Source organism: Halyomorpha halys, unplaced genomic scaffold, assembly GCF_000696795.3.
Source record: "Halyomorpha halys isolate HHAL.00 unplaced genomic scaffold, Hhal_1.1 Scaffold448.1, whole genome shotgun sequence".
In the NCBI taxonomy this organism is placed as follows: domain Eukaryota; kingdom Metazoa; phylum Arthropoda; class Insecta; order Hemiptera; family Pentatomidae; genus Halyomorpha; species Halyomorpha halys.
Genome location: NW_027107821.1, coordinates 654,232 through 677,666, shown reverse-complemented (window position 1 = coordinate 677,666; position 23,435 = coordinate 654,232). Strand labels below are relative to the sequence as shown.

General features: G+C 30.4%; 2 protein-coding genes across 3 annotated transcripts in view; one reads left to right on the top strand and one right to left on the bottom strand.

The window, feature by feature from the left end:
• The window catches only part of 5-HT2A (5-hydroxytryptamine receptor 2A), a 118,000-nt gene extending 109,709 nt beyond the window's left edge, over positions 1-8,291 (bottom strand). For both annotated transcript variants that reach the window (XM_014423990.3, XM_014423991.3), the window contains exon 1: positions 8,202-8,291. The gene's annotated coding sequence lies outside the window, so the exon portion shown is untranslated. The remainder of the gene's footprint in view (positions 1-8,201) is intronic.
• The window catches only part of Rpn2 (Regulatory particle non-ATPase 2), a 440,957-nt gene that overhangs the window by 402,624 nt on the left and 14,898 nt on the right, over positions 1-23,435 (top strand). The gene's annotated exons all lie outside the window — the stretch shown is intronic.

Genomic DNA, 23,435 nt, shown 5'->3' with positions numbered 1-23,435 from the left:
GCCCTAGGGACCTCCCCTCCCTCTTGATGTATTCCTCTGTCCTCTCCTTTGGCCGTGTATAGCGTGTTCTTTTAGTTCTGTATCTCTGTTCGTGCTTAGGAAGGCTATCGAGAAAGATATTTTTCCTTCAAAAGAGTAATAGCTAGTACTTATTTATAAAAATAAATTTATTCTTTAAAAAATTTATTTAGGCATTACATTAAATTTCAGAAATTTTGATATCATAACTCACCAATTTATATTTAAGAGTCGCATTGGTTCGTACCCCTGTCACGTATTCATTTTTTTCTTTATTAGAACCAGAACTTCAATGTGAAAACTTCCCGTTTGGATCCTTTAATGCTCTTATTTATTTGGTCTGGTCACTGTTGTCGGTTTGGATTATTTCCTTTCTGCAAATTGAACCAGATTTAACAAGATATCCGGATTAATCGGCGGTAAATTTAATATAAATAATGTAAGAAAGCTGAGAAAAAACACATTACTTTATGACTGTCATTAAAACCTTAAATATCGTTTGTACGCTTAAATTAAATCTTTTATGCAATGAATTATTTTTTTTAAGCTGGGCTAATAAATTTAGCTTAATCTAAGGTATATGCCTTTGCAAATTATTATTTGTTCTGTTATAGTAGGCGTGACTCGACCCTATGGGTTCGTTAGCCCTCCTTGTGTCGACCCAAACTCTATAAACAAATACTTTTGTTAATGTAAAAAATTACATATTAAGCAGGGACTAATTGGCACTTAAGATAAAATAAAAAATATACATTTATTATTGCTTTAAAAATGTCATATTACGAAAGAATTTAAAAAAAAAAAAAAAAAAAAAAAAAAACCTACAGAATGTTGAATAGCTGGCTTACATAATTGCCTTATGTTTCTCATTTGAAGTGTTATATCTCGGCGAGTGGAAATTTTTATCGTTTAGGAAAAGGTGTCAGGAAAAGCGGGTATGGCCGGGGGCCAACAAAAAGTTGGGGTAATTTAGCAGAGTCTGTTTCCCCTTATCTTGAGACTGAATTAGCCAACTCTACGGTGGCGTTTATCTTCCCAGTGTGGTCCACCTCGTTCGTTTAGTATCGTAGCACTTAGTGAATGCTCCTATATCAGTTCTAACAGCTGCCTAACTTATATTCTATTTGAGCTTGACCCTCTTCAACTTCTTCCGCAAGAAATCCCGTAAGAGTATCATTATGAGTTTAAAAATTTAGTTTATGGGTTAAAGCATAATATTTGTTTGTAATAAATGATAATTACTTTAAGTTAGTATACTAAGTGCTGTACCAGTATAACTGCCCTAACTCTATAGTGGAAAGACATTTGTAATAATACTCTTCTGAAAGCATGGGTTTTGCAATAAATAAATTCCTCGAATGCATTTTACCTATTCTCGTCAATTATTTAGGAGGGAAGATGGAATTGTTCAACCCAAAAAAATTGAAAAAGTTAGTTTTTGGTGATTTGATTTTGTAATTTATGATAAAATACCATTGTGAAGATTTAATCGCCTTTAGATTTAAAAATTCATCGTACAGCGAGAAGTCAAATGAGAAAAATGTTAATTTGAATTTAGTAGTAATGAGACAAATTGTAATTTTGATTAGAAAATATTACTGCTACTGAAGAGAATTATGAAGTATATAAAACATTGTAATTTCATGTAATTTAGAAGTAAGAAGGAGCTAAATTATTTATTTATTTCTGTTATAGTCTAGAGACTTACAGAGGGGGTCGGACTAGTTCAAAATGTTTAAAAAGAAACACTTTAGCTAATTTATATCACTGACCTTGAAAAAAAAATTATAACCTTGGTCCACATTATACAAAGATAATAAAATAATGCTATTTAACTTGTAACTGACTAAAAATTCAATCTATAAACATTTCTTTAGGTGAATTGTTAATAAATAACTAATAATAAACATATTTTATAACAGAGACAAAAAATAAACAAAATAACCGAAAATTTATTGATGAATCCTTGGTAAATTGAAATATTTTGAAAAATACTGATATACTAAAATTATTTTATTCCCACATAATATCTTTGTTCTATTTAGTTTTATTTAAAATTAAAAAAAAAAATGAATCTGTTAGTGCGAGCAAAGATTACGTAAACAGGCAATTTTTTTCTATTAAACTTCGGTTTTTATTTTTATCTTTTCAGCGAAATGAAAATAATCCATAAAAACATGGAGTATAGTTGGGAGTTTCAGTTGAGATTTAGTTGTGATTTATTCATCAGCACGTATCCAAATTAGTTTCTTGAATTTCGCAGCTTATTTAGACAGATAAACTCTTCTGGTTCATTCTCAAATAAAAGAGCTTTTCATCATTAATCTCATGTATCGGCAATCAAATCGAATGGATCTGAAAATGTCTGAGAGAATTTGTTAGAATTTTGAAGGCAGATTTAAGCTAGCTAATCTTGAGTTTTGATGTACGTTATTTGAATATTTTCCATGTTAGTTATTAAGTCATCCTCACTCAGTATCCGCTGATTTTCAATACCAGTGTCTCGACTGCGATCACTTGTAGCCCCTTGGCTTTCTTACGAGGGTGAGGGTGGCTGGTTCGGAGTTGTCAAGGCTAAACGTAAATATAATAATTAGGCATGAATGTTTATTTTTACTTATATTTAATTCTCTTTATCTTGTTTATTAATTATTTTCTTATTATTTAATCAGGTTTTTTTTTATTATATTGTTTTATATTTTCTAAAATTTATATTCGTCTGAAACATTCTATTGAAAAAAAAAAAATAACGATTTTTAAGTTATAGTAGATATAGGCATTTCAGGTATAGAATTGTCATGTTTGTGAAATCAGTCAGAGACGGTTTTTTAACTGTCTCATGAATTTTAAACATGAGGAGTGATACGAATTTTACTTGGTAATTTTAATGGGAACAACACGATGACAAATGCTTAAGAATATCCGTGGTGTAATTTTCTAAAGGAAAAAGAGAAACTCGTAATTAGCGTACTTGAAGTGAGAAATTTAGCGTACGTTTGGTCGTAAGTTTTATATTGTTCTGTCGCAGAGCTGAAAAACGTTCTTTAGAATGGAAGTTATTGTTACAATGAAATTATTTTATTGGTAGCCTATTTATTTACACATTTTACATCATTACTTCATGAGCATACCATGATTTTCTACAATGCTTTTAAATATTAAAAATAAACTATAACAAATTTGGAGTATGATTTTTGAATGTCAAATTTTTATTTCATTCACGCAACTTTTAAAATTGGAAAAATTGTTTTATCTGATGATATTTGGTTTTGTAGAAAGTATAACTAACTATATTTTGTTATCTTTGCAATTTTTTCGGATATATTGTCGCGTTATTTTTTAAAACTGATAAAATTGGCTACAATTTGAAACCAAAACGGGAATGGAGGCTTTGTACTTCGTATTGCTTTCTAAGATACTCTTCAATATAAATTGGCCTTTTTTGTCCTACAAAGTAAAATAATGTTTGTCCCTTTTTTTTTTGTGAAATATTGCCAAACATATTCAACAGAACCGGCAAGTTGAATGAATTTGGACTAATGGATTTCCAGTTCATAATAGAAGATTTACGGAAAATGGCTCACCTAAAAATGGCAAATAACAGAAAACATTGAAAATTAGAATCTGAGAGAACTTAAAAAAAAAGTTCATGTTTTAGTTATTAAATGCTATAAAAAGAATGTAGCTATTCTGTTAAGCTCATAGTTTTGGGAGTTATTTAGTAACAACTGAAAATAAATCGATTAAAATTAGAAATATAATTCTAGTTTCATTCAATTTATTCGATGTAGAGAATCTAGATTTGATTGTTAAAATATAAACTTAATTTTTTTTTCACGACCTGTTTAATCAATGATTTTAGTGAACTAGTACAATACTATTAATAATTCACATACGTTTGTAATGTAAACTACGTAGTTTACATTACAATAATGTAATAATTACTATATTGTAAGTTATTCCATACATCATACGATATTTTCAATTTTTTTTTTAAATTCTAGTTAACTGGTTAAGGGACCCTCTACGTCATTATAATAGACATTTTTTAAATTTTGTCCAGGTCTTGGAGTTAGTATTATTATTGTACATTTATGTGAGCATTATTTGTTTTAAGAGGCGGAGGGAAAGTTGAAAATTTTCGTCGGATTTAATAGCCTTAAATATAAGAGACGCTAAAGTTTTCTGTGGTTCCTTGTGGAGGCTTAGGAGGCAAGCCTACTTTGGGGAGCCTCCCGTTCAAATGTGCATTATCAGCAGCTGTTGCAACTTCTTACCTAGTCCCTTCGATATAGTATCCAGAATACCGGGGTCTTCTAGATCTCGCAGATTTCTGTGAAATGATTGATTTTTATTTTTGTGTTAGAAGATTCCATTACCAGGAGGTAAGATGAATTCGATAACTTAATACATTTTACTCCGCTCAACTATATAGGATTCGATCATTACGCGAAAAAAAAATTTTACCAAGTAAGTTGGATCAGGATCAGGATTGCTAGCTCCCTTACCGTTGATAATGATCAAGTATAACTTCAAGGTTTGAGAATAAATTCTATTATTTAGTTTTTAATTTGATGTAGAATAAAATCTGAGGACGGAACCGTTTTAAAATTTAATGCCGGTCAAAATTCCTAAGACCTCAATATTTTCAGAAAATTCGATATATTTTGGAACAGAAAAAAAAGAAACTAAAATAGTTGTTCAATCGAATCTTAATTAAAACTAAAATAATACAATTTTAAAGGAGCATTGAGATGTATTATATAAAATTAAAGTTGAATTGTGAAGTTACAGACTTAACTGGTGGACTAGAGCCCAATGGATTTCAACCTTTTTTTTTTTTAATTTATTCAATTAAAAATCAACCAAATTCATTAAACTTGTAATATATCGTATTTTAACAATTTTCATTCCAAAGCGCTCTTATAATCATTAACGACCAAAGTCGACAAATAAATGTTATTAATTTTTGCTTTTTGAACATTTTTATAAGTGGATATAAATAATTGACAGTGCATTGCAGAATGGATAAAAAACTTGTTGCTTAGTATAAAAATATATTTGGGAAATAACATTGACGTTAGTATCACCTTAGCACAATTTATAGAACTGGTTGTCTCAAATTTTATCTGACAGTGTGTATGCTTGTCAATCCAAATTCTTTAGCGTTGGCATAGGTCAAAGTAGTTAATGTAACTTTGTTAGGTTAGAATTAATACTAGACCTTTTTTACACTGACTTCAACATTTCTCCAAATTTGCATCGATTTGGGCAGACTGTTGATCTATACGTTTGCGCATGTGTCTGCTAAGGTAGGAACTGTAAACTAAAGGAACTAGCTTAAATCGATTTGAAATCACGAAGGTACCTTCAAAATCCTTAAAGCTTTCATCAACATAGAGTTAACCGAAGTAGCGCTTATACCTGTTACACGGATATGACGAAAGGGTCAGGGAACCAAATTTGTTTCCCGACTTAAATATCGCAAAATATAAGTTGAAATTTTTGACTTTGAGTTAATTTTTTTTTTTCGTTTCTTGCATGAATGCAAAGCTCCTCTCTCTTCAGTTGCAAGAAAGCAGATAGGAAATGAAAATTTAAATACAAATTGTATAGGTCGTTAAGAATTATCGCCTGAAATATAAATATTTAACATATTTCCATAATCAATGGCTCAGTAAATGCGAAATTCTGCTTAATATGTCTTTTTTTATTTGCTCAGCTGTTATGTGTTGAGTCAAGGACTGGTGCGGATGTGTTGTACTCAATCTGTGTCACTCGGTTTGTTTTTCAAGGTCCGCTTTGGATGTTGACTTAATTTGCATTATTTCCGAATGTTTAATTTTCCATTGGAAAAGTAAAATATAGAAAAAATAAACTAAGGGCCCATGCATTAGGAAGGATCTTTTTAAGTTATTGAACTTACGAGATTGGTCATCATGTGATCATATTATCAATCACAAGGTTAAATAATACATTAATGTAATTTTATTTTATTTTATTTTAGTACCCACGCCACATAATTATGAATGATTTAATAGTTTTTTTCATTGATCTATTATGTGATACGAAACTGGAATGTCAGTTTATATTTCATTTATAAAAAAATATCTGAATCTAAAAAAAAAAAATGGTAATAAACTATCACTTATTACTTACTGTTTGAAATTTGTAATTAAGAAATCCTAAGCACAGACGCTACTTCATACACAATTAAGGACTCAGACAAAAATCAATATATCACCTTTTATTTTATCTACTTGAGAAAAACTATAACAAAATCAGTAATTATGATAAAAAAAGGTCATATTTTTTCTTGATAATTTGAGGGAAATTTTGAATTTTGAAATAAATTTAATTATATTTTGTTTAGAATTTTAATTTGTCAAACAAATCTTTATTTTTGAGTATTCGGTATAAAAATATAAAGTTTTCATAGAATATTCCTCAATTTATCGATCTACAATACGATGCAGAAAATATTGAAGAACTTGCATACACACCAGTCCAAATCAACTGCAAATACGTCTTTCCATGACCTTGTACTGTTTTATAAAACCAGAGTGTTTAGACCTGGAGGAGCGATGCAAAATTCCTTCCAGGAATAAATCTCCTTTCAGGCTTCAAACTTTTATGAAGATAGGATTAAAAAATTCATTTCATTCCTCGCCGAGGAGCGTATTTCGAATAAATAACTATATCTATTAATTTCTTGTTAGTGTTATGAAAAATTCATGTTGTTTTCCATCAAAAGATATATTTCAGTAATGATAATTGAGAAATCAGATTATATGGCAATAAAATATTATTATTGTATTCATTTTCCTTTACCCATCATTTAGTCCTACATGAAGAAAAAAATAGTTAATAATACTACTTAAAATTTATACTATTTTTCATTCATTAAAAAAAAAAAATGTATATAGATATTATTTTTAAATTTCAGGAGTGTCTCACAACTTAAAAATTCAAATTTTTAGTTTTGAATTATTTGGCAAACTTTTATATATTTCAAGTTTTTATTCCAAATATTAGATTACTTGAATTACACAACATCATTTATTGTTTATGATAAATGGAGGGAAGAATTTTTTCTTTCTTTGCCACTTCCCAAGTTGTTAACCATTATTGACTATAAATTATTCATTGTCCATTTTGTTAGGACTTGATCAGTTCATAAAAAAATAAGGTTAGAATATTTAAGCACTGTAGCGTGAGGATTGATTTTCTTAATCTATGCAAATTTATTGTCTTGATTCCAATCTCAGATGAATATTTTATTTCTATTTCCAAATTTTATTTAATTGTTTAAACACTTAGTCGTAGTTGTTAACAATTAACGCTTATTCTACGTTTTCAGTATTAATATCATATTATAGATTTTTTTTTTGTCTTAAACATTATATATCAGTAAAATATCTTATTATGTTTACAGAAAAAATTGTCATTAAATTACGATAAGTATTACTATATCCATTCATGAAATTATCACTGACCTGTGACCCATTATTCTACATTTTCATAAAATTTTTTTCTTTATAAAATAACCCAACTCATTATTTATAATGGTTCTAATACACAAGAACTAACAGACGCACTTGAATCAGAAGTTTCCTAATAGCACTTGACACAGTTGTTGATGGATCTCAGAAGGACTGTTTATCATCCAAAGTTTTAAGTAGAAAAAAGTTACTTGTGTGTTACAATTAACTTAAATAATGTTACCGAACATTTTAATAAGAAAAAATGATTAAGAATACTGTTTTAAAATTATGTTAAGTTTGTTATATGTTCATCATATATGAATAAATTCAAAATTTCAAATATTGATTTTAATTATTTTATAACCGGAATCAGGTTACATTTTTTATTATTCTGTTTATATTTTTTTTTTGGATTCATAATTATTTTATTTTAAATAGTATCAGTATTTTAAATGTTTTCATTTTATGTTTCATTATGTTAATGTTTTCTTAATGAATATACGATACAAAACAAAATAATATTATTTATTGAAAACTATATATTTTTTTATTAATAATTAGTTGATTTTTATTGAATATGGTAGTAATTTTTAATTATTTATTAATAACCTGTCATTGAAGGAATGTATAAAGTTGTGAATAATTGAATTAATTTGACGATATTGGGATAGCCATTGTAAAACATTTTTACAAACTTACACTAAAAGCTATCGACGAAGGTCGAAATCTGCGCAAGAGAACTGGCCGGTGGTGTCATGTTAGGAGATCGGGAGGAGACTGAGGTGCCAGCCGGATCTTTCTTCCACCGCGCATGAACATCATCATCATCATCATCATCGTTATCTCGACTTAGCATATGAGTTGCTAATAGTGTCATGGGTAGTTGTTGCTATTAGGCCTAGATGTCAGTTCCCTCTAAGGTGAACAGCCATAGAGGATAGAAGAGATGAAATTTGAAACCTCTGTAAGGTATAGCAAGAGGACCATTTGGACCTAACTCAGATATGATTGAAATATCATTAACGTTAACCTTTAATTTATAATATTAATGACTGCTCCGATTTTACAAGCTCTATTATTATTTCAACTTAATTATTATTTTCCTTTATTATTAATAATTATTTTACTATAAATCGTTACTAATGTTAAGGAATTCTGGAAAAAAAAAAAAAAATGCAACTTACCATATAATACTTTATTATTGGAATTAATCATTTATTGGAGCGCGGGGTAAGCCCTGTGGTTACTATATCCAAGGAACGGTGTTCGAATCCGGCTGAGCAGAAACTTGTTTTCTGTTACACTGTAGCCGTGAGTCAACTCTTGTGGGTTTGAGCCTTCCTGGGGCCCACCCAGCCTCCTAAATTGGGTAAAAAACTGGCGGTCGAGCGTGATTCTGACCAAATCACCTCCTTGCACAACCGTTGGTCTAGTAACAGTACTCCCTTACAAAGTACTGAACCCCTGACCATGGGTTGTAGCGGTACAGATTTGATTTTTAATTTAATCATTTATCAACACAGTAAATAACAAATAATAAAATATTTGGTGTGTCAATTACATAACTTTTTTAAACTGGTTTGGTTAAGTCAAAAATAAACTTTTTTTTATCTTTCTTCGAAAATATTGGTCCAATTAAAATCTTTTTTGGCTTATTTAATGATCACCTAGCATATTCCGATAGATGTTGTTATTCAATAAAATAAAACTGGTTTCCTTATTAACCTATCTTTTTTCCTAAGGTGTCGATGAAAGTGATTTCAAAATACTTTTTTTCCTCATAGATGGCCGAGATATGGCCGTAAAGAATATGAAACCGTACGAAAATCATCTGCCGTTTCGGAATGGCATGGCATGTGATATTCATCTGTCTCGAAGATCATAGCTGTATGAACTTTTAATTCAGAAGTATAAATTTTTTTTTGGTAAATAGTCCTTTATGTCATCTTAAATTCATGTCATTAACTCATAAAACTTAAGGATAATCTTCTTCAAAACTTATTCATGAGCGTTGGCTATATGATGAACACGAGTCATGTTGAGGAATGCTGCTAAAATACTAAATTACAATGATGGAGATAAAAGGAAAACTAGACTGCTTACGCCGTAGGAGACGTGGAGGGGTTCTGATAGTGTGATAGAGTTGGTAGATGAAGAAAATGCAGTGGCCCCATTCGTTGAAAGCCTGGTCCATACAAGGAGAGCGTGGGGAAGCTGTGGTGAATTCGAATCTCTTGTATTTGACTTTGATTTTGAAAATTGAAAAGCAAAATTTCTTTTTAAAATTACTTTTGTTACATCCGATACATTTGTGTGTGTTAAGTTGTCGATACCGCAAAAATATACTAATTTAGTATGAGGTGAAAAAATAATTCTATCGCTATTCTAGTATTAAATTCTAAAAAAAAGTGGATTAATATTAATAATAATATTTATATATTAGCTATTATCATCCGCCTAATTATTAATTCTGCAAGATGCAGCAAAATACAAGTGGAAGATGATGCAACTATTTCTAATCTATTGCTAGCTCATGGACCAGAACTGTGTATAAAGCTACTACAAAGAACAGAGAACTGCCAGTGAAGTCGTCAATCAATGATCAAGGGGCTGTGAGGAAGAAATTTCATTTCATATCGATCATCTACCCTCTTAGATTGGATATCTAAATCAACTTCAAACTATGGATTCTGTTACTAACCTCTATATGAAATATGTTCTTAAGAATGTATTTTCTATCGTGCAAATTTACCAATCCAAATTTTCAACAGATACAGAAATGCAACTGCAGTGTAGTCTAAGATAAACTTTTGTTTATTTATAAGATGGGGAGATAGAACGTCTTAATATGTACAATTACTATCTACAGATTACTATACAAAACGATCTCCTAGAATGTCATTTGACAGTTCTGTTTGACTACTTCTGAATGAATATTAAAATTTATAAAAACAGTTTATTTTATTAGATTATTAAAAAAAAAAAACTTAATTGTATAATTTTATCATTAATTATTGTTTTTGTTCCCATGGAAAATTTCATAAGCATAGTTAATTGGTAAATTAATTAAAATAAAGCCCTGTAAAATATACCAGATTTCATTAAGCGTGTGTAATATCTTAACCTTGATTGAAAACTTGTTTAGTTAAAAGATGTAAGCTCAACGAGATGATATCAGGTTGGGAAACTACCTTCCGATAGTCAGTCTCTGTCGTCAGCTTAATCGGTTAATTATATGTATAGTAAACCTATCTCCAATCTCGACGGCTTTTAGAACTCCACTTGAGTTTCTGAAAGATATTTCGAAATATAGACGGCATAGTTTTATGCATTTATAATTTTATTACCCTTCAATTATATTGTGATTATGTTGAATTTTCCCTAAAATGTTTCCAAATTTTTTTTTTATTTGTGAACATTATTTTTTTTTATTGATGTTTTTATTTATTTAGTTTTTTAATTGTGCCGTACATACATGGTATGTTTAACGGCTTTTGGCATAAGACTGCAGTAGTTTCTACAAAATAGTTTTAAGTTGTTTCTAAGAAAAGTAATATGAATACACGGTACACGTCCGGCACTAAAGCGAGAACATGGTTATTTGTAAAACAGATTAAATAATGTTTTCTTTTTTTTAACTTATGGAATTGTGAAATGTATAGATCTTTTAAAAACTATAGACAGAAAATGATGATGATACATGATCTTATCAAGCTATTCCATCCACCTCTGATGGCGGTAAGGGAAATAAAAAGCTAATTGTTAGTATTTCTAATTACATTAGTTAAAACTGTATCAATTTCCGTAAAGAAACAATGTTTAATAGCATAGTATCTACCATGGTTAGAGGTTCAAATGATGGCTGTGCAAACTGAAAATTATTCAAGTTTAGTGAAAAGTCTGAGGTAACCTTCTGTTCCTAAGCAGATAAGGACTTAATATACAAAGCTTTATCGAACTTTATAATTTTATCCTCAATTAATTAACATTTATTAGTTTGACGTTCGGAATCCTGTTGTTTTCGTTACTTTGATTTTGGTACACTTTCCTGTCCGAGGTCTACTTAAGTTTAGTTGTGATTTAAAATATATGAATTCTACTTTTTAGAGGTTTTTGTCTCTACTTCAACAAATTTGACTTGGCGTATTCCTATTTAGTGAAATAGTATGTCGAGTATCTCACACTTTATCTTGTGTTTAGTTATTGCATATAATTCACGTTCTGTAAGTTGTATGTTATATTTTAGACGTAGAACTTATTCTTAGCGATAATAATACTATTATATTCTCTATCCTTATAACTAATTTATTTGTTTATGATTAATACAATACTTGATTACTGGAGCTGAGAAATATAGAGCTGGTGTAGCCATGGGTGCTGGGTTGGGATTGCGCTGGGTTTATGAGTCTTTTAGAAGAAGCTGTCGACTTGTCTCCACATTTTATATTCAACCAACCTACAAGGAACTTCAATTATTTAAATTAAATTTTTTCCTTTATTTGTTATCCAATATATCCGTATTGTTGTTCTTTGTGGCTTTTTACTTGTAACTGTAGATCCGATCTGAATTTAGTATAAATATATTTTTATTTCTGTTTCAAAAAATTTAAAATAAGTTGGTTTTACAAGAAATTTTTTTAAACTTAAAAAAAAAATATATCATAACAAATCTCATTTTCAAACCTTTTGTAGACAACATTCAATTAAAAAAAAATATATATTTCTTTGTATTATTTATTGAAATTTTCAACTATATAACATAATTGTGCAACTAGTAAATGTGATGTTAGTTATGTTACAATAGCATAATACAGTCTTGTAGAAAAGTTAAACATTGGTAGAACTCTAACAACTTTTCTAGAGTAGATCTCGAAGGCATCTTCTAGAAGGATTATCAGAAATTAAATAGGAACAAGGTTAGAAACAAGTAAGTTTTTAAGTGGATAGGGAATTTATCATGAAATGATTGATACTTGGTTCTTGTCTAATCGGTAACATATGGAACATTGAGGTCCTTATAGATAATTTTATTTGTGACAAAGTAAGAGCATTAAGGATTATCAACAATTTACTTGTAATTTAAATAGATTCTGATCGATAATTTAAGGGAAGGTTGAATTTTAACAAAAGAAATTTTTTTTCAAACTTCGTGTTATCAATCAAATTTTAACCTGTTGGTAATAATATTTACTTTAGCCTTTAGGTACATTTTCTTTTCTTTTTACTTATATCTAAAATATCTGTAGTTAAATTAAATTTAAAAAAGTGTTTAATTTGTATTAGTATGTAAATATTATTATTTAAAATAATCTCAGCATGTATGTTATCCTTGTTAAGGAATTTAAAAGTTTCAACAAATTCAGACAGCCACTTTTTCAAAAACATCAGATAATTTTGGGGAAAAAAAATTATTTGTTATTTTTAGGTTATTTTATTTACACAAAGATAATTAAAATTTCATTTCTGATAATTATTATAAATCTACTATATTATGTATATAATTTTTTGAGATGTTCATTGGCTCATTCAACCTTCTGCACTTGTAAATTTACATACCTTTTATATTAATTTACACCCATACGATATAATTTTCGTATTTATTATAAATAAATAAAAAAAAGCTTTCACATCTCTCTTTAGATATTTCAGTTTTATGTATCTTTTTATTGATAAATTGTTGGTATTTATTAGTGGTTTATTATTGTTGCACTTAAGTAGTAACTGATACGTTATTTCAGTCTGTTGTATTAATTCGAATTAACTAACGAAAACTCGAAATATTTTTGTTGTTTCTTTATTTTACTTGTTATTTATACTGTTTGTCAATGGAAATTCATATTTTAAATTATATATATTGCACTTTGGCAGACAGATTGCATATGAATATGGTCATTCATCTGAGAGGTTTATCGATAGGTGGCTGGGCATACGATCCTGACAAATGTTAGGCAACCTGAAATCTCTACTGCTCCTTGATAATATATCACTTGATGACGCCCGGGATGCAATGATAAAATTACTCATGATACACGCAACATCACGTTACAGGTTCCAGCCCCCTGGAGGAATGTTAGTTGATGAGCTTTGCTGTGATCAATGCAAGGCATTTCGCTGCTTTCTCGTTCCTCAGATGGTTCACATTCAACTGGTTAGTTGTTTACATGGCCTCTTAGAATTTGTATTTTTTGTCTTTTCCTATTACTGATATTGGTAAAACAATTGTATATATATATTTTTAAAATTTATTTAATGTGATTTACAACTGTACAAATAATAAATACAATAAGTAAATATGTTGTATGTTTCATATACACTTGAAAATCTTGGGAAGGAACTATCCATTGGTGGTACTTCAAGCATTAATTTAAATCAGAAGGTCCCGAGGCCATCTTTTTTTCAGACGTACGAAGTTATGACAACCAATATTGCATCAGTAATAGACACTATGAATTTTCGTAAATCTAGTATATGACACATGTTCATTATTGTAAAAACTATAACAATGAACAAAATAAATAATAACGTTTAGTATATATGTGTATATTAGGTGCAGGCAAATGCACAAATAAGATATTTTATAATAGATTTGGTTGTTTAACTATGTATGTTGTTCAGTTGAAAAACTAAGACATTTTTCTAAGAGGCCATCAATATGCAACAGGTAATTTTTGTTAACTCACCAATCTATCGCAGTAGAAATCGGGGATATATATCGTTTATTCCCTTCCTGATTATGAACTAGTAGACCTGAAATTATTATAATATTTAAGAAGAAGTATTACTGATATCTTCCTTTGAGTTGTTCAATACTGTCCTCTATTTAACCATCAAAGCCATAAGTTAAAGAAAAGGAAAATAAAAATGATTTAGCATCCAGGTGTGTCGGTGAAGGTATTGAAGCGACCTTGTCTTTTTGGAGTGAACTTATCCGAACTAAACGTACGGCCGCTCTATCCCTCCAACCATCCCGCTCTTTCCGATTGGTCATCAACTGATCATGTCACTTGTGTTTGCCCTTGCCAGTTTATCATTATCTCTAAATCACTTGAAGACTGAAAAATGGAGTAGCCTACATGAACATTTATGTCAAATTATTTTCTGCACCAAAACATGTAGGAAAATGTTCTCCAGCTAATAATTTATTTCATCTTTACCTACCAAATTTGACTAACTTATTTGATATAACTATACACTAAATATAATAATTAAATACTGGAACAACAAATTATGAGAAGTTTTTTAAAAAAACAAGACAGTAGTAATTTACTGAGATATTGTCCCCAATACTTGAACAAATTTTAATTTTTAATGGGTTCTTTAGGTAGATGATTAGTATAAATCATCATATTACTATTTTCAGTATTAATAACCATGTATACATATTAATTACTTTTATAATTTAAATTGATTGACTGTTTGTAATGGTTTATAGTAGGGGGTGGTCAACCCAAATCTTGTGGGCCACTTTGAAATCCACCATAACTCCACGAGCCGAATATAAAGAAATATATATCTATATAATTGATTACTTAACAGATAAATATGTACATATATATGTAACGTAACTCTTTAGTTTTACAAAAACAACAAAGAAGGTTCCCTCGTCTCGGCATATCAGCTATACCATGTCACATAGCGATCTATTCGAGACTTGAGTTACATCGGACAAATTATGGTAATTTTGCTCTGAATATTAATCACTGAGGGCATGGGTTTGATTCGTAGAAAGGATTTCTCAGAAGGAAAGCGTTCCTGTGAGTTGCTATTTGGAGGAGTAATAAAGCTATATTAATTACATTCTGCATATTTCGCCAGCAACTATTTACATTTACTGAATTTTTTAATATTGGATCTTTCATGAAATCAGATTATCCCAAAGTTTTATTTTCGCTCTTGGGCGATTACAATGGAATTGCCAGGAATGAAGCTTTTAGTGATGTGATTACGTATAGGTTTTCTCATATTCATAAGTAACTTTGACAATATTAACAACTAACTGACAGAGATGCCTGGGGAGAGATAACCTGAACAAAAGGCAGAAGTACAGGAGGACATGTGACTGAGTGTGTGGGAGTGATGGATCAGAAGACGAGCGTGCCCTAAGTAGCAGATAACAGCGGGTATACATCAGAGAGCTCTTAAGTCCCACTGTGATGATAACACTAGCTATGAGTTATAGTCGGGCTTTACTTAGTCCCCTTAAATATACAGAATGTTTCTTATTATTTTCACTATTTAAATAGTCATAATTATTCTTTTAATCGGTTAGTTATATTATAAATTATTTTATTTACAAAATATGCTCTATAAAATGTATTTAATTAGTTCGTAATTTTCCTATGTCGCTTACATTTAAAAGATCTTGATCCCTCTGTCTTGTTGGATAAAGAGATCTATTTGTTTTCCTGACACGACAATAGAAGTTACACTTCGACGTAGTTCGTTCCTTGTCGAATGGATCCGCTTACTAAACCTGAACAAACGACTAACAAGAAATCCTTATCAGACAAACGGCCCTATCAATTACAAAAAAAATATTTTCAAAACGTCGAGTTTGGTTTTGTGACTCCTTTAAACCATCGAATGCCTCTAATATTCAATTCTTACAATCTAAATTTATAATACATCTTACTTTTCCACAATAATCATCCATAAACGTGCTGCAAGAGACAGTGGAAAGCAATTTTAACTCCATCAGAAATGAGGAATCAATCAAAGATAGGAAGCAATTCTTGTGGAACGACAGCCCAAGGAGTAAACTAAAAATTATTTAGATACAAACTCACTCACTCCTATCTTATCTCAAAACAAAGGCCTTCGAAATATCAATATTGTAACAAATAGCCATATCTTCCATGAATACCCATATTTCACTTCACACCTCAATAGCTTAGAATTAAACCTGGATGTTTCAAAAACTCTTAGAAACAATGATTAAACAATAAAGTATTTTGTTTTTTAAAATCAAAAGATTTACTGGCACAAATATAACATCGAACAGACAAAAAAATAATAAAATAAAATAAAGCAAAATTAAATAAGAAATAAATGTTATCGATGACCACTGATGTTTAATGCCATTAGACTAAAGACCATAACGTTCCAAATGTAGCCGATCTAACCCGGACTAACTATCAGTCCTTCCATTCTAAACTCTCTAATCATACTAACCCACAATTTTCTAATCTTGCTTCCACATGTATTATTGCTTCCTCCGAGGCTCCTGAAAAGAAGATGACCTCGTGACCTTTCAATGCAGAAATGTTATTGGAGTGCTACTAAAGTTATTTTCTTCACAAATTGTCATTATAAATTATCTCATTTAATTGTTGTATTTTTAGTTTAGATTCAGTTGTAAATTTCAAGAATTAGCAGGTGGGAATGATGAAGCCTAACAAAACCCGGAGATTGGAGACTGACTGAGGTAGTAAAGAGTATGCACACTCCCTCTAACCGCCTACTCCTGAATTTGCATGATCGCACTTAGCACAATCCTTCCATTTACCTCAGTCTATACCTCCGGCTTTAACCGGTCTGTTGAGCTGAGATAACATTATTGGTGATCCGTTCTTTCTAGTCCAACACGTTAAATTTAATCAACTTAACGTTGCAAAACGTCTATATTGCACTTTGAGATCAAGCTTTACGATTTTACATTTCAAGTTTTTAATCGGCTCACCTTCGGGCGCTTATAACTCTTTCCTTTTTATAGATTCTATAAAGCAATGTTTCTCTATTGGTAGTATCATTAGGAAATTATTTTTTAAAATAGTTATTAGTTATTATTATTAGTTTAAACATTTGAGTAAAAAGTAATCATCAAGTTATAGCTTATAACTAGAATCTTTTTACTCATCATCATTTGACACATCGCATAAGGTAGACTACGAAGATAGGTGACTCTAAAGCTGCAAAAACACGTTTTTTTTTTTTTTAATTGTTTCCCTTGTCTTGAACAGCTATGGCGAATGTTGCAATTTCCAAATTCTAAAGATCTGTAGTTTTTAAGCCTTTCTTTTAATAAAAGGATTCGAGTAATGGAATTTTTTAATTTGTTTTATTTTCTTATGTAAATCCATACGTTTTTCAAATAATTGAGGTTAAGTTCAAAATACCAAAAAATGTAAGGTTTTGCTGTCACCATATTTGAATAGGTCTATAAAATCATTTATTATTTATATGCTTTTTTAAACAAAATAAACTTCCAGCAAAATTTGAAGTTTATACCTTTTTTGTTAATAATTTAAAATGTTTTAATGACCTATGTTTGTGTATTGTAGAATATGTTTGTATTGATTCAAGAAACAATGTTTACTTGTAATAAATGCATATCTATGAATATTTATTTCCATTATGTATATGCGTATATGCTTCTTTTTTTTTAACAAGCTACACCTTACTGCCAAATTTGAAGTTTCTTTCTTTTTTAGTTTATTATTTAAAATTTTTTTATTGAAAAAAAAAAGTCTGTGTCGAGTCAAGAAACAAATTTTACTAACAATAAATAAATAAATAAAATAGTTGTAAATATTTATTTTCATTATTTATATACTTGATATGTAATCATCATTTTTTTAATAATGAGTACACCTGTCTGCCAAATTAGAAGTTTATATTATTTTTTTGGTTTATAATTTTTTTTTTTTTAGTAACCAACGTAACATGTTTGTTAGATATTTACTAACATATTTGGGCGTAAATATACATTATAAAATATGTAATTACATCCATGTTTGTTTATGCAAGTGACAGGTCCTGGCAATTTATGAAAGAAAACAAATTTTATCATTTTAGAGATGTAGAGGTTCCTTGAAAAAGTATTTGTTGTGCACCATTGCTGTTCTGTATGAAAATTGGGTTGTATTAATCATTGACATTTATCTATAAGATTTTTGTTTATGAATATCTTTTAGGAGTTTGGATGTAGCTAGTTCTTCAAAAGTTGATGGACTTAAGCAAGCCCGCTAATAGTGTTTTTTTGTTTTATTTTTAACAAGTAATATTTTGAACTGAATGTTTCTTTGACGTTGTGGTAGTGAAAGGTGTGTCTCAGTAGATAGAGGTCCTTGCTATTCTCGGTCATCTCAAATTTAAACCCCTTCTCCGATGACAGTTTTAAACTACAGTGAATGAAAACCCTCTCTCTCCTCCCGACTCCCCTCTCTTCCCCCCCCCCCCCTGAGAATGATGTTAATAATGAACCCAAAGAGGAAGAAGATTCCAATATCAGGGAAGCATTGATGGTCCCTCACCTCCTCCTTGATTAGCATACTATTCAAATAAGGACTCCATTTATCAAATCGGAGCTAATTGTTTCTTCAAGGACCTCCACGGCCCATCCTTCCATTGTCGATGATCATCACTCATCCTTGCCAAATCCCATCATCCCTCTGATTGATTTTAGTTCGGCTGCTATCTTCCTGTAAAATTGTTATAGTAGGTATGCTTGAGATTCTTCTCTGAAAATATTAATGAAATGGAGAGGTAGAATTCATACTTACATGTGTTTAAAGTATACACTGTGAATTTGAATGTATCTCTGAACGGGACAATTGAAAACATGTAAAATTAAAAAAGTGTAACGAAGTCCAGCCTGGAGAATCGTACATACATATAATACAGTAGTATCGATCCATTTTCTGCCTCTCAGGAGCGAGGGATTTTGACGGACGAGGTATCAAGAGAAAGATAAGTTCATGGAGAAAGTGACGAATATCAATTTCGATTCTTAAATTCTTACTGGAACTTTAATAAAAGTTATTAAAAAATGTGAGAGGTTTAAAACTCTAACGGAGGTAAGTTGGCGGATCGAGACGTTACGAATTGAGTTTTAAAGAGTTCGCGTACATGAAGACTGTGTTTTAAAGCCCCCAAAATGAACCGGCTTTGAGATAGCACACTTTTTATGGTGGTAGGTTTTCAAAGGAAACCTTTGCTAGCCTAACCGTGAAGGGTAATAAAAAGAAAAGAAATAAACTTTAGAATTTTGTTATTGTTATATTTTAAATAATTTGATATAAAAAAAAAAGAACAAAGGAAACTTATAATTATTACAAAAAATAACTATAAAACTGTGGGTGATTGAAGCCCACTGTGGGTAGGTTGTTCTTGTCCTCATGGAGGATTAGCCATTGTTTGTTATACCACGCCCGCCGTGGCGAAATGCGATTGAAATGACGGAGATGGCCTGACTGCTTGATTAGAATGGACACTCGAGCCGGTGTTATACATACAATGATTGTGTCCACAAGGTATTGTTTTGTCTTTACAGTATGAAAAAAAAGAGTACATTTGTTTTAATATAATAAAAAACTATATGTTATATAATCAATTCTTAATTCCATTTGTTGACCGCAACAACACGAATTAGACACGGGTCAAACTTCATTCTAAGTTTAGTTTCCATAACGCCATGGTTGCCATGAGATACTTATTCCATGTTGTTCGTAGTCCACCTAAAATATCTGTTCATGTACGACCTAGCTATGAGGTTTCAGCTGGTCCAATTCAGGGTAAGTATAAGTTTACAGATAACTGAATCTTAACTGTAAAACTTAAACTTAGTGATATTTTCCAGTGGGGCAACATTTAGTAATTATAAAAATTGTAAAATATAGGCTTATCTAAGTATGCAACATTACGAATTTGGTTGAATTGACTTTGTAATACATTCCGAACGAAGTAAAGAAAAGGAAGAAATTTGTCTGAAGCGAGAGTTCTCGCAGGAGTAAACTGGTTATTAACATTCCGAATCTTATTTAACAATCACCAAAGGAGAAAAAAAAAAAACAGCACTATATGTGTGTTATATTATATTCTAATGTTATGCTATGTATTCTTCACTTGATCGTTATTGGACGATAAAAGGGTCCAGAAAGGCCGAACGCAAATTTTTTAAAATTAATTTGAATCTTGGAAGGTCATCCAGGCATTAGAAATAATTTCGTCTGCCTTTCGTAATTTTTTTATTGCACTTAGCTTCTTATTTGAAAGCAAAGTAGATTTTTCTCCATTAATCAGTTGATTTAATGTGACGGAAAGTATATGAAGGAAATTAATACTTCTCTACAAAATTATTTATAAATTCACAATTTTTCTATCTCTAATCTATCCTTCAGTTTAAAATCGGCAGGGACTCGCGGTTATTATATTACAATATATAACCTTAAAAATAAAAACCAAGTTACTGACCAAATATTACAGTTTCATTTGTTGGCTTTTAATGAAAATGGCAATGGTAAATGGTTGACAAATGGTAATTGTAAGATCGGGCCATGCATAAAAATAAAATTATGTGCAATTCAGGTACAGTCCAATTTCACTAAATATTCTGATCATTACTCTATTTTATGGCTATGTATTATAATAGACTGATTTTGAATCCTTGCAGAGTTTTTAGAAGCCGTGCTCTGCCGACAGTTTGATTTTTCTCTTCCTAGATTCTCTAATAAAGCACCAAGGCATTCAAATTTTGATTTTTATAAACCTAATAACCAACTAAAAATTGAATTTAAAAATATACTATTTAAATTCCGAACGGATAAAAACTTCATTTATTTATTTTTCCTTTGAGAGAATATTTTTTTTCCCTTGTCGAACTTCTAGAAATTTATTTGGAAAATCTGATGAAAAATGTTTTAAAATTGCCTGCTAGAAAAATTCTTTATAGATTTTATTATTTGTGCGATAAACTTGAAAAATGTAATAGAGATTCCGTTTTCACTTAAGTAAATGCATTATCTGATATATTATAAAGTATTCTCAAAGAAGCGCATTGATATCCTCAGATCCTACCTTAAGGTAATGCTGTTCATCATCTTTATTGAAATCCCTGTTCACTCTCTTATTACCCATTAATGGTATTAGTTTCTATTATGTACTTTTACTTTATTTTTTGTATGTTTTTTTTTTTATTTTTACTTTCATTTACATATCTATGGAAGATATTGTAAGAAGTATTGGGACCGTGCAAAATTTCAAATTCGAATTTTCGACGGAAATTTGAATTTGAGGTTCCCTCTGTCCTAATGACCAATTACCGCAAAGTGGAATTGACACCATCTTATTTGCTAAAATCGCGGAGGTACCAGTTTATATAAACGATTTTTTTCCAAAAAGGCAATTTTGGTTGAATCAATGAGCAATTAAGTGCTCTGCAATATCAGACAAGTCTCAATAGTCCAACACGGCCTCAATGGCAAATTTTTAAAAACTCTTCCTCAAAAGTATCCTTAATTTTGTTTATTTAAAAAAAAAATCATTGTTAGCAATAATGGACAATGTATAAATACAAAATATTAAATAATTTAAAGAGGAAAAACCAAAATTGTACCATCCCATGCGATCGAGAAAAGCCGAGACGAGACGGCCTTATGTTCTCCGATTGCATGGCGGATTCCGTATATTTTGCTTTAAATAGTAAAATTTATGTTTGTTATTAGCCCTTCGACAAAACCTAAAATACAATTTTTTTCACATCAGAAAATTACAACTTTTTTGCTCATAATAATTGTCTTACCTGGTTGTAGATTTTTCCCCCACAAAAATAGAGTTAACTTGTACACCATGAGCCACCAATCTACCTAAAATTTGGGGATGTATGTAACGAAAGTTGTGTGGTGCGTGCACCGCTCCAGATTTTTTACTTACATTTTGTAATGTTACTTATTTTCCTTTGTCTCTAGGCTATGACAGAGGCTATAAATAAATTCCACATTAATCAGCGCATAGCACTTACTGCTGATCCAAATAGTATCGATGAGTTTTCGATTTTAGAGGAGGAGGTAGGAGGAGAAGTGAAGTACAACTCCGAAAAACTTATCGGACCTGAGTTCAGAAAAAAATCTTGGACTATATTAGAGAGGGAATATTATCTTTATTTTTAACTTAGCAGCTCACTGATATGTTACAAGGTGTTATAAAAGATAAGAAGGGATCAACTGAGATAATCGAGAAGAGCGCTAGAGACTCCAGATCAAAGAGAGCTCTCCTAATGAGTAGGCACCTCCTTTGAGCTTGGCCTTATGTTTGTTCCTTCTGTTCCCTCGTCTCTCGGAATCCATCTCTTCGTCTTATATCAGCCATTTCCTTCCATTCCCTCCATTAGTTGTTTAACCTGCTTGTTCTGAATTAAATTTCATCACTGTATTACCGCTTATTCGATAAGGTACAGTACATCGGAATGGTTCAAAATAGTATTGTATTGTATATTTTTTCTGTTTTGACAAATCTGTAAATAACAATGCTTCCTAGTACAATAAAAAAATAGTAAATTTTTGTTGGTGGGTCGACTGTAGCTCCTGAAATAAAAGGGGTATTCATGATGTTGTGTTAAATGTTATATGTTTTACCATGTTAAATGTTATAACTATAGGATTGTGAGCAGCCCTATTTGAAGTCATGTTAAACGTTAAATGCATAAGAGTCCCTAGCGGATTTTCTCAGCTACTTGTTGTATAACCCTTTATGTTTATAACCTTCCTTCCAGACCCTCATGTCATTGTTTACTTCAGTTTTGATTTAAGTAATTAATTAAAACATGCCTAGAGTGAGTGAAAAGTGGAATTTGTGTGAAAGTTTAGCTTATGAGTGTCTTATTGATCTTCAAACTTGTGAAGAAGAGAATGAAGATGAGCTAATTGACAACTGTATTGAAAGTCACAACAACTAATATGGCGGCGATCTCAACTGGTCTATTGTGTGACGTCATTCTCGATTTAACTGACCAAGTAACAGACTCTCAGCCATGTTAAATGTTATTTCGTTTTACCACGGCAAAAGAAGGCAATTTTTTTCGATTTAACACGAGTTTTTCCATTTAACACGCTTTAACATAGATCATGAATACCCCTAAAATATATCTAGGTCATGTTAAATTATTTTTCTTTGTAGATACAGGATTTATATTCGAATACAAACTTGAAACTTTATTAT